The sequence below is a fragment of the Scyliorhinus torazame genome, chromosome 5 (assembly GCF_047496885.1).
Source record: "Scyliorhinus torazame isolate Kashiwa2021f chromosome 5, sScyTor2.1, whole genome shotgun sequence".
Taxonomy (NCBI): domain Eukaryota; kingdom Metazoa; phylum Chordata; class Chondrichthyes; order Carcharhiniformes; family Scyliorhinidae; genus Scyliorhinus; species Scyliorhinus torazame.
The window spans coordinates 188218574-188226682 of NC_092711.1; the positions used below are offsets into that span (position 1 = coordinate 188218574).

At 47.5% G+C, this 8109-nt stretch overlaps 1 non-coding gene across 1 annotated transcript; it reads left to right on the plus strand.

The window, feature by feature from the left end:
* The first annotated feature begins 301 nt into the window (after window positions 1–301).
* On the plus strand, window positions 302–373 carry trnac-gca (transfer RNA cysteine (anticodon GCA)). Its single transcript has one exon. It is a non-coding gene; the product is annotated as a tRNA-Cys (tRNA).
* The last annotated feature ends 7736 nt before the right edge of the window (window positions 374–8109 follow it).

The window sequence follows — 8109 nt, forward strand, 5'->3', positions numbered from 1 at the left end:
AGAGGACCCACGGATAGATAGATCAAACCCCAAGTTGGGGGAAAAAAAAATCAAACATGGCAAAGGAATTGAATGTTTTCATGGAACAGATGGCGGCAGTGGATCCATGGAGGTTCACATACCCAGGGCAGAAGGAGTTCTTCTTCTGCCAGGTACACAGGGTATATACAAGGATTGATTTCTTTGCAGTGGGGAAAGTGGTGATTCCAGGGGTAGTAGGAGCGGAGTACTCCATAATCCTAATTACCGAACACGCTCCAAACGATGTGAATGTGAGGCTAGAAGCTCAGAAACAGCTTGTGGGGGTACAGCTTAGTGGTAGAGCATTTGACTGCAGATCAAGAGGTCTCTGGTTCGAGTCCAGATGCTCCCTGTGCTCTTTGGCTGTCATTTCTCCTTCATTGCAACAGTTAAAAAAATTCTCACCGTATCTTCGCATGCAGACACCGTCTGGAAAACACTATGAGACGTCATCGGCTGCTTGAACGTAAAGTCGATTCTGTTTTAGGGGGGAGCTGGCAAGGTGGATACAGAACTGGCTAGGTCATAGAAGGCAGAGAGTAGCAATGGAAGGATGCTTTTCTAATTGGAGGGCTGTGACCAGTGGTGTTCCACAGGGATCAGTGCTGGGACCTTTGCTCTTTGTAGTATATATAAATGATTTGGAGGAAAATGTAACTGGTCTGATTAGTAAGTTTGCAGACGACACAAAGGTTGGTGGAATTGCGGATAGCGATGAGGACTGTCAGAGGATACAGCAGGATTTAGATTGTTTGGAGACTTGGGCGGAGAGATGGCAGATGGAGTTTAATCCGGACAAATGTGAGGTAATGCATTTTGGAAGGTCTAATGCAGGTAGGGAATATACAGTGAATGGTAGAACCCTCAAGAGTATTGAAAGTCAAAGAGTTCTAGGAGTACAGGTCCACAGGTCATTGAAAGGGGCAACACAGGTGGAGAAGGTAGTCAAGAAGGCATACGGCATGCTTGCCTTCATTGGCCGGGGCATTGAGTATAAGAATTGGCAAGTCATGTTGCAGCTGTATAGAACCTTAGTTAGGCCACACTTGGAGTATAGTGTTCAATTCTGGTCGCCACACTACCAGAAGGATGTGGAGGCTTTAGAGAGGGTGCAGAAGAGATTTACCTGAATGTTGCCTGGTATGGAGGGCATTAGCTATGAGGAGCGGTTGAATAAACTCGGTTTGTTCTCACTGGAACGAAGGAGGTTGAGGGGAGACCTGATAGAGGTCTACAATATTATGAGGGGCATAGACAGAGTGGATAGTCAGAGGCTTTTCCCCAGGGTAGAGGGGTCAATTACTAGGGGGCATAGGTTTAAGGTGAGAGGGGCAAGGTTTAGAGTAGATGTACGAGGCAAGTTTTTTACGCAGAGGGTAGTGGGTGCCTGGAACTCGCTACCGGAGGAGGTGGTGGAAGCAGGGACGATAGTGACATTTAAGGGGCATCTTGACAAATACATGAATAGGATGGGAATAGAGGGATACGGACCCAGGAAGTGTAGAAGATTGTAGTTTAGTCGGGCAGCATGGTCGGCACGGCTTGGAGGGCCGAAGGGCCTGTTCCTGTGCTGTACATTTCTTTGTTCTTTGTTAGAGACGGACAGGGCACAACATCTTCCATGGAGGCTGGACACGTCCCTCCTGGCCGTTAAACCATTCTGCGAACGGATATCAGAGGCCATAGATGGATACTCTACTAACAACCAGAATGGGGAGGTCACACCCTCCACGTTCTGGGAGGCACTGATAAGAGGAGAAATTATTGCGTACACAACACACAAAGATAGGAAGGAGAGGATGGAGCGGTAACAGCTGGATGACTCCATACTGGAGGTGGTTCGGCGGTGCTCCTCCACCCTGACTGTGGAACTACTGGTGGAGAGAAAAAAGGTACAGATGGACTTTGACCTGCTCTCCACTGGGAACACAGTGCACTGGCACCGCCAGACACGGGGACCTTTTATGGGCATGGAGACAAAGCCAGTCGCCTGCTGGCTCACCAGCTGAGAAAGCAGGCAGCTACAAGGGAAATAGCACAGGTTAGGGATGGTAGTGGTAAGCTAGTCACCACATAAGAAATGGTCAACAAAGCCTTTGCAACCTTCTACGGGAGCTGTACACCGCTGGGCCACCGGCGGGGAACTCGGGGATGATGCAGTTCCTTGGCGGACTGGATATGCCGGTTGTGGGGAAGAAAAGAGACCGGGCCTGGGAGCAGCATTAGAACTGGGAGAAGTCATAGAGTATGAATTCCATGCAGGCAGGGAAGGCATCGTGGCCATATAGATTCCAGGTGGACTTCTACAAAGAATTCACACCAGCACTCTCCCCGCACCTGTGGGAGATGTTCAAAGACTCACTATTAAGGGCACCCTGCCAACAACACTGGAACAAACCTCAATATCACTGATCCCCAAAAAGGACAAAGACCCGGCTGAGTGCAGGTCCTTCAAGCCAAACTCACTACTCAACCTAGACACAAAGATCCTGGCAAGGGCCCTGGCGAGGTAGCTAGACAGCTACTTGCCAGAGGTATCATAGAATTTACAGTGCAGAAGGAGGCTATTTGGCCCATCGGGTCTGCACCGGCCTTTGGAAAGAGCACCCTACTTAAGCCCACACCTCCCGCCCTATTCCCGCAACCCAGTAACCTCACCAAACCTTTTTTGGGGGGACACTAAGGGCAATTTAGCATGGCCAATCCACCTAACCTACACATCTTTGGACTGTGGGAGGAAACTGGAGCACCTAGAAGGAGCCCACGCAGACACGGGGAGAATGTGCAGACTCCGCACAGACAGTGACCCAAGCCGGGAATCAAACCTGGGACCCTGGAGCTGTGAAGCAACGGTGCCAACCACTGTGCTACCATGCCAGTAGTCAGGTAAGATCAGATAGGCTTTGTCAAGGACAGGCAGCTAACTTCAAACATCAGGTGCCTGCTAAATGAGATACTGACCCTATCCGGGGAGAGAACACAAGAAGTGATCATCACCCTGGACACAAAAAATGCCTTCGCCAGTCAAATGGAAGTACCTCATAGAGGTACTGGAACGGTTTGGATTTGGACCAGGGTTCACATCCTGGGTGAAACTACTGTACAACGCTCCCATGGCGAGAATATGGACAAACACCACCAGCTATAAATACTTTCGACTGCACAGAGGCATGAGACAAGGATGTCCATCATCCCCACTGCTGTTTACTCTGGCAATCGAGCCATTGGCGATTGCCCTCAGAATGGCGAAGGGATGGAGAGGTATCCAATGGGTGGACAGAGAGCATGGAGTCTCACTCTACATGGATGACTTGCTCCTCTACATTTCGAATCCCCAGAACACCATGAAAGGGATAGTGAAACTCGTCAAGCAGTTCAGAGCCTTCTCGAGTTACAAGCTGAATCTGAGTAAGAGTGAGATCTTCCCTGTGGACCCACTGGGTGATGGACACACCTGCGGAGGACCGCCGTCCAAGCTGGCCCCAAATAAATTCCACTACCGGGAGATCCAAATAGTCCATGTGTGATGAACGGTTACTGTACCCTTATCATCATGTAAGGTGATGTCCCATTTGAGACCGGGCTTGGAACCCTGGGGGAGTCCGCCCACATGGGAGCTGTATATAAGGGGCCGCCTTCTGGGCGGCACCCAGTAAGCACCCGTCTCGGCACCAGGCTAGTTCTTAGCTTATTAAAGCCTTCTTTACCGTTTACTCTCTAAGTGTCGTTATTGAGGGTACAACACCATGACTGGAAACGGATCAGGAAATGAAACCTGACAAGTCTGGTGGAGGAAATCAAAATGCAGAAAGGGCCCAATCCCACTCTCCCTTGCAAGGAGACAACAAATGATCAAAATGAACGCACTGCCCATGTTCTTCTTCATGTTTAGACCCTCTTGATCTACATGCCCAAGGTTTTTTCAACAGTTGACAAATTAATCATGATGTTTGTGTGTGTATTTGTGGGGGGTGGGGACCTAAGGACCCAAAAGAAGATCCGAAAGAGGAAAAGAAACATGGGAGGCCTGGCCCTGCTGAACCTACAGTTTTACCACTGCGGAAAGAGTGAGGGTATGGGTGAAGGAACCAGGAGCAGTGGTTGAAGATGGAGTAGAGTTCCTGCATAGGGATGTCCCTCCAAGCCCGAGCCACGGGAGATTTCCCATCTCCCCCAGCCAAACACTCGAGGAGTCTCCACCGGACAGCAGCCACACTCTGGACATAGTACCAAATGAGGCAGCACTTCAGCCACACCAAAATGTACATCATGGCCCCCATCTGAAACTACCACAGGTTTACTCCCACAATAATGGACAATAGTGTAGTGACCATGGGGGAACTCATGGAGAGGAAGACAATTGCCTGTAAATAATATGTACTGATTACTATTTGTCTTTTTTATTTTCTGTTTCTGTACTGTTCTGTAATATGTAACTTATGAATCGTGAAATATAAGATGTGAAAACCCAATACAAACATTTTTTTTAAATTACAGCAAGGATAGAGACGTAAACATAGAATCATATAAATTGGAGCAACAGGAGGAGGCAATTCGGCCCTTCGAGCCTGCTCTGCCATTCATTGTGATAATAGCTGATGATCCATTCAATTGCCTAATTTCACGTTCCCCCCATATCTTTTGATCCCCTTTTCCCTAATCTAACTGCTCCTTGAAAACAAATGTTTATTCCTCAACCACTTCCTGTGGGAACGAATACCACAGGTTCACCACTCTCTGGGTGAAGAAATTTCTCCTTTTCTGTCCTAAATGGTCTACCCTGTATCCTCAGACTGCGACCCTTGGTTCTCGACACACCCATGAACGGGAACATTCTTCCTGCATCTACAGTGTCTCGTCCTGTTAGAATTTTATAGGTTTCCAAGAGATCCCCCCTCATTCTTCTGAACTCCAGGGAATACAATCCTGATTCAATCTCTCCTCATTCGTCAGTCCCGCCAGCAGTCTGGGAACTGCATCCTGCCCCAGTAAGCGTCACTGTGAAGCAGTCTGGGCACGACGTCTTGCCGGTCAGCATCACAGTGAAGCAGTATGGGAACGGCGTCCAGCCGCAGTTTGTGTCATCGTGAAGCAGTCTGGGAACGGTGCCCTGCCCCAGTCAGCGTCACAGTGATGAATTCTGGGAAGAAGAAAATGGGCAGCAGGGTCGCATAGTGGTTAGCACAGTTGCTTCACAGCTCCAGGGTCCCAGGTTCGATTCCTGGCATGGGTCACGTTTTGTGTGGAGTCTGCACATTCTTCCCGTGTCTGTGTGGGTTTCCTCTGGGTGCTCCGGTTTCCTCCCACAGTCCAAAGATGTGCAGGTTAGGTAGATTGGCTATGCTAAATTGCCCTTACTGTTCAAAAAGGTTGGGTGGAGTTACTGGGTTATGGGGATAGGGTGAAGGTGTGGCCTTGGGTAGGGTGCTCCTTCCAAGGGCCGGTGCAGACTCGATGGGCTGAATAGCCTCCTTCTGCACTGTAAATTCTATGATAAGTACCTCTATGATCCCAGGATTCAGTCTGGTAAACCTTTGCTGCACTCCCTCTGGAGCACGAACATCCTTCCTCAGATAAGGAGTCAAAACTGCACACAATATTCCAGATGTGGCCTCACTAAGGCCTTGTATAAAAATGTAATCTTTATTAGTAAAACAGGTAGGCTTGCATTAAGACTGCAATGAAGTTACTGTGAAAATCCTCTAATCGCCACTTTACTGTGCTTGTTTAGGTATACTGTGGAAGAATTCTGAATGCCCAATTCACCTAACAATTGCATTTGCCTGTACTCTAATCTTCTCGTAATGAAGGCCAGCATGCCATTTGCCTTCTTTTGCGCCTGCTGTACCTGCATGCTTATTTTCAGTGACTGGTGTACGAGGACACTGAAGTCTCGTTTCACATTCCCCACTCCTAATTTATAATTTATGGCCATTCAGATAATAGTTCGCCTTCTTGTTTTTGCTACCAAAGTGGATAACCTCGCATTTATCCAAATTATACTGTACCTGCTATTAATTCGTCCCTTCACTTAACTTGTCCAAATGACACTGAAGGATCTCTGCATCCTCCTCACAGCTCACCCTCCCACCCAACTTGGTGTCACCTGCAAATTTGGAGATATTACATTTTGTGCCCTTATCTAAATCATGAATATGTTTTGTGAACAGCTGGGGTCCTAGCACCAATTCCTGCGGTACCCCACTAGTCACTGCCTGCCAATTTGAAAAAGACCAGCGGGAGATAGAGGAGCAGATATGTAGGCAGACTTTGGAAAGGTGTAAAAGCAACAGAGTTTTTTGGTCAGTGTTTATAGGGCCCCTTGACAAATACATGAATAGGACTGGAATAGAGGGTTAAGGACCCTGGAAGACCATAAGGTTTTAGGTTAGATGGGACAGCATGGTTGGCGCAGGCTTGGACGGCCAAAGGACCAGTTCCTGTGCTGTATTTTTCTTTGTTCTTTGACCCGTAAATTCCTACTCTTTGTTTCCTGTCTGCCAACCAGTTTTCTATGCATCTCAATACACTACTCCTAATCCCATGCACTTTAATTTACACATTAACCTCTGATGCGGGACTTCGTCAAAAGCTCAAATATGGCACATCCAGTGTCTCCCCTTCGTCAACTCTACTGGTTACCTCCTCAAAGAATTCCAGTAGATTTGACAAGCATGGTTTCCCCTTCATAAATCCATGCTGTCTCTGTCCGATCCTGCCACTGTTTTTTAAGTGCTCAGCCATAAAATCTTTGATAATGGATGCTAAAGTTTCCCCACAACCGACATCAGGCTTACTGGTCTATAATTCCATTTTCTCTCTAGCTCCCTTTTTAAATAGTGGAATTACATTAGCTACAGTCCAAGCTGCATGAACTGTTCCGGAGTCTATAAAATTCTGGACCTTCTTCAACGTAACTTGCCCTTTCTGGACCTCTGGAAATCTTATTGAGGAAAGACTCATAATCCCCATCACCATCTTCGCCAATTACCAGGATTCCCTGTTTGTCTGTTTTCTGTCAGATTGTCTATCAATTGTTCTCTGTAATATGTCAATGCCATTGTACACTCCTGGCTTCATTTAGGAACCTCTCCATTCACATTTAACCGAGACTGTAGTTCCTCAAGCCTATGAACTCGACTATTGTGATCCCACTCCTAACACCACTTGTAAAATTTAGCTCTGGGAGTCCGGGATTACCCGAAAAGGGCGTCTGAGCTCAGAAGGGATTTGAAAGTAGTTTATTGAGAAGCAACCTTTTAAATATGATACAGAAGCTAAATGGACAGAAAACACTCAACCCGTGGCAGGTGAGAACGGTTTACCGGTCCCGGAGGACAAGCGGATGGAGGATGCAGAGTGAGAACTTGTCTCCGTATCTGATGGCGGCGAATCTCCTGAGCAGGCAGGATGACTGAGTGAATCCTCTCCTACGCTCTGAGAATGGTTAACTGGTGTGAGCCAGAGTGTGGGTGTTGGGCTGAAGCCAGTATGGATCACTTCAAAATCTCTTTACTCTCACAAGCCTGTTTTAATAGACTGTTGGTTCACGTACGGGTCATGAGATCCAATCATTTCAGGGTTAGAAATGTCTTGTTTCAGGGCCTGTGCTAGAGACATGTCCTTGGCAAACATACAAAGCCTGTCCTGTGTTTATCAGTGTGGTAGTCTGTGTAGAAGTATTACGGTACCTAGTAATGCTGGAACCCCATTGGTAGATAATGTATGTTTGCATTGGTCAAGCTGTATGGTAGCTCCCCCTGCAAGGCAGGGTATAAAAGCCCGTGCCACCCCAGCAGCTTTCTTTCTGTACCTGAGCTGCTGGGGGAAACATCTAGCTTATTAAAGCCTTCAGTTGGATTACAACCTCGCTTTAGTCGTCATTGATCGTGCATCAATCAGCCAACCAGTTGCTATGGAAGCTTTCTTCAAAGGACAGGGATAGTCGATACATTTGTGGAGATTTTAAAAGATTAGACAGTGTTTTCGGACAGTCCATTACTTGGATTGAATTTATCTCCAATCCGGTGCCAAGGTGATTTCTGTACCAGGCGGGAGGGGTAACATTTGGGAACTCTTGATTCTCCA